Raw genomic sequence first — 4,719 nt, forward strand, 5'->3', positions numbered from 1 at the left:
GGTAACAACACATAGAGACTGATACAGTGATAGAGATTGAACATTAGATTGGTAACAACACATAGAGACTGAACATTTAGATTGGTAACAACACATAGAGACTGATAGAGATTGAACATTTAGATTGGTAACAACACATAGAGACTGATAGAGATTGAACATTAGATTGGTAACAACACATAGAGACTGATACAGTGATAGAGATTGAACATTAGATTGGTATCAACACATAGAGACTGATAGAGATTGAACATTTAGATTGGTATCAACACATAGAGACTGATAGAGATTGAACATTAGATTGGTATCAACACATAGAGACTGATAGAGATTGAACATTAGATTGGTATCAACACATAGAGACTGATAGAGACTGAACATTAGATTGGTAACAACACATAGAGACTGATACAGTGATAGAGATTGAACATTAGATTGGTAACAACACATAGAGACTGATAGAGACTGAACATTAGATTGGTGCTTCGGGGTCAAATGATGCTGTGGATGGAGAGTGGGAGTGTTAATCCCTGATCCCAGAGTAGAGACTGAACATTAGATTGGTGCTTCAGGGTCAAATGATGCTGTGGATGGAGAGTGGGAGTGTTAATCCCTGATCCCAGAGTAGAGACTGAACATTAGATTGGTGCTTCAGGGTCAAATGATGCTGTGGATGGAGAGTGGGAGTGTTAATCCCTGATCCCAGAGTAGAGACTGAACATTAGATTGGTGCTTCAGGGTCAAATGATGCTGTGGATGGAGAGTGGGAGTGTTAATCCCTGATCCCAGAGTAGAGACTGAACATTAGATTGGTGCTTCAGGGTCAAATGATGCTGTGGATGGAGAGTGGGAGTGTTAATCCCTGATCCCAGAGTAGAGACTGAACATTAGATTGGTGCTTCAGGGTCAAATGATGCTGTGGATGGAGAGTGGGAGTGTTAATCCCTGATCCCAGAGTAGAGACTGAACATTAGATTGGTGCTTCAGGGTCAAATGATGCTGTGGATGGAGAGTGGGAGTGTTAATCCCTGATCCCAGAGTAGAGACTGAACATTAGATTGGTGCTTCAGGGTCAAATGATGCTGTGGATGGAGAGTGGGAGTGTTAATCCCTGATCCCAGAGTAGAGACTGAACATTAGATTGGTGCTTCAGGGTCAAATGATGCTGTGGATGGAGAGTGGGAGTGTTAATCCCTGATCCCAGAGTAACCGGAGATGCATATTGCCCACAGGCCATTAGTGCCTGTGTGTGTGTGTGTGTGTGTGTGTGTGTGTGTGTGTGTGTGTGTGTGTGTGTGTGTGTGTGTGTGTGTGTGTGTGTGTGTGTGTGTGTGTGTGTGTGTGTGTGTGTGTGTGTGTAATCTGAGAGTGAATGAGGTGGCAGATGCCATTATCCATTAGTTCCCTCTGACTACAGAGGGGAGGAGAGCAGAGCAGAGGACAGGGAGGGAGGGAGGGATAGAGGGAGGGAGGTAGGGAGGGATGGAGGGATAGAGGAAGCTGAGGGAGTTAGGGAGGGATAGAGGGAGGGAGGTAGGGAGGGATGGAGGGATAGAGGAAGCTGAGGGAGTTAGGGAGGGATAGAGGGAGGGAGGTAGGGAGGGATGGAGGGATAGAGGAAGCTGAGGGAGTTAGGGAGGGATAGAGGGAGGGAGGTAGGGAGGGATGGAGGGATAGAGGAAGCTGAGGGAGTTAGGGAGGGATAGAGGGAGGGAGGTAGGGAGGGATGGAGGGATAGAGGAAGCTGAGGGAGTTAGGGAGGGATAGAGGGAGGGAGGTAGGGAGGGATGGAGGGATAGAGGAAGCTGAGGGAGTTAGGGAGGGATAGAGGGAGGGAGGTAGGGAGGGATGGAGGGATAGAGGAAGCTGAGGGAGTTAGGCAGGGATAGAGGGAGGGAGGTAGGGAGGGATGGAGGGATAGAGGAAGCTGAGGGAGTTAGGGAGGGATAGAGGGAGGGAGGTAGGGAGGGATGGAGGGATAGAGGAAGCTGAGGGAGTTAGGGAGGGATAGAGGGAGGGAGGTAGGGAGGGATGGAGGGATAGAGGAAGCTGAGGGAGTTAGGGAGGGATAGAGGGAGGGAGGTAGGGAGGGATGGAGGGATAGAGGAAGCTGAGGGAGTTAGGGAGGGATAGAGGGAGGGAGGTAGGGAGGGATGGAGGGATAGAGGAAGCTGAGGGAGTTAGGGAGGGATAGAGGGAGGGAGGTAGGGAGGGATGGAGGGATAGAGGAAGCTGAGGGAGTTAGGGAGGGATAGAGGGGGAGGTAGGGAGGGATGGAGGGATAGAGGAAGGAGGGAGTTAGGGAGGGATAGAGGGAGGGAGGTAGGGAGGGATGGAGGGATAGAGGAAGCTGAGGGAGTTAGGGAGGGATAGAGGGAGGGAGGTAGGGAGGGATGGAGGGATAGAGGAAGCTGAGGGAGTTAGGGAGGGATAGAGGGAGGGAGGTAGGGAGGGATGGAGGGATAGAGGAAGCTGAGGGAGTTAGGGAGGGATAGAGGGAGGGAGGTAGGGAGGGATGGAGGGATAGAGGAAGCTGAGGGAGAGGGAGGGATAGAGGGAGGGAGGTAGGGAGGGATGGAGGGATAGAGGAAGCTGGGGGAGTTAGGGAGGGATAGAGGGAGGGATGTAGGGAGGGATGGAGGGATAGAGGAAGGGAGAGAGGGATAGAGGGAGGTAGGGAGGGATAGAGGAAGGGAGGGATAAAGGGAGGGATGGAGGGATAGAGGAAGGGAGGGATAAAGGGAGGGAGGTAGGTAGGGATAAAGGGAGGGATGGAGGGAGGTAGGGAGGGATAAAGGGAGGGATGGTGGGAGGTAGGGAGGGGTAAAGGGAGGGATGGTGGGAGGTAGGGAGGGATAGAGGGAGGGATAGAGAGAGGGAGGGAGGGATAGAGGGAGGGAGGGATAGAGGGAGGGAGGGATAGTGGGAGGGATAGAGAGAGGGAGGGAGGGATAGAGGGAGGGAGGGATAGAGGTAGGTAGGTAGGTAGGGAGGGATAGAAGGAGGGAGGGAAGGGATAGAGGGAGGGATAGAGAGAGGGAGGGATAGAGGGAGGGATAGAGGGAGGGAGGGATAGAGGGAGGGATAGAGAGAGGGAGGGAGGGATAGAGAGAGGGATAGAGGGGGGGAGGGAGGGAGGGATCCATTAAGAGCAGACAGGGATCCAGAGTGACAGTCAATGTCTCATACCACTCTATTATTAAAGAGGAGAGAAGGAGAGAAGGAGAGGAGAGCATCCCCCTACATACCTTCCTCTACCATACATTATTTAAAAGAGAGAGAGATGGAGAGAGAGAGAGAGAGAGAGAGAGAAGAGAGAGGGAGAGAGAGAGAGAGAGAGAGAGAGAGAGAGAGAGAGAGAGAGAGAGAGAGAGAGAGAGAGAGAGAGAGAGAGAGAGGGAGAGAGAGAGAGGGAGACTGAGAAGAGGAGCGAGCCTGTCTGAGACGAGAGAGAGGCTCCAGAGAGAGAGAGAGAGAGAGAGAGAGGTGAGAGGATCTTCCTCCAGAGAGAAACCAAGAGAGAGTTTGGAAGTACTCTGGGAAGAGGAGCGTCTGCCTGTCTGCTTCAGGCGGCTCCATCTCTCCCTCCGTCCACCGTCTTCATCTTCCTCCATCCACAGAACCAACAGAGGAAGAGTCAGGAGAGACAGTTCGAGTACATGTGACACACGTCCAACAACGTGGACACACACGCACGCACGCACACACACACACACACACACACACACACACACACACACACACACACACACACACACACACACACACACACACACACACACACTGGACACACACGCACACACACACACACACACACACACACACACACACACACACACACACACACACACACACACACACACACACACACACACACACACACACACACACACACACACACACACACACACACACACACACACACACACACACACACACACACACACACACACACACACCAAATAAAGACAACAGAGCTGTCTTAAAAACTATTTTTATTGACTAAGATCAAAGTTTTTTTAGTAAAACATGCAATATATATATTTTTAAAAAAGGATCTCAACTTTATTGCTCGTCGTCATTTAGAGTAATAGATGATCAGATGCACAATAACAACAATAACAACAACAATAACAACAATAATCGTGTTCCACAAGGAAACAACATGTCTAGATGGTTCCACGGGTTCTAGTTGTGGTAAATTTTATAAAAAACACAGACCCAGTCCGGTCCACATGGTAACGTAAATAATAGGAACCAACACTTCTATTCTGCCTAATCCGGGGTTCGTGACCTTTTCACCCTTTTTCATAGCAGGAAGGACCCAACACTTCTATTCTGCCTAATCCGGGGTTCGTGACCTTTCACCCTTTTTCATAGCAGGAAGGACCCAACACTTCTATTCTGCCTAATCCGGGGTTCGTGACCTTTCACCCTTTTTCATAGCAGGAAGTTGTTTCTTAGACACACACACACACACACACACACACACACACACACACACACACACACACACACACACACACACACACACACACACACACACACACACACACACACACACACACACACACACACACACACACACGCTGGGGCCAGAGTGATGGTGTTTGGTCAGTAGTGTTGAAGATCTAACCTCAGGCTGCCTCATGGTTCCATCATCATGGTTCCATTCCCTTGGTACCACCCTCATGGTTCCACCCTCATGGTTCCATTCTC

This window comes from Oncorhynchus gorbuscha, unplaced genomic scaffold (assembly GCF_021184085.1).
Source record: "Oncorhynchus gorbuscha isolate QuinsamMale2020 ecotype Even-year unplaced genomic scaffold, OgorEven_v1.0 Un_scaffold_947, whole genome shotgun sequence".
Classification (NCBI taxonomy): Eukaryota; Metazoa; Chordata; class Actinopteri; order Salmoniformes; family Salmonidae; genus Oncorhynchus; species Oncorhynchus gorbuscha.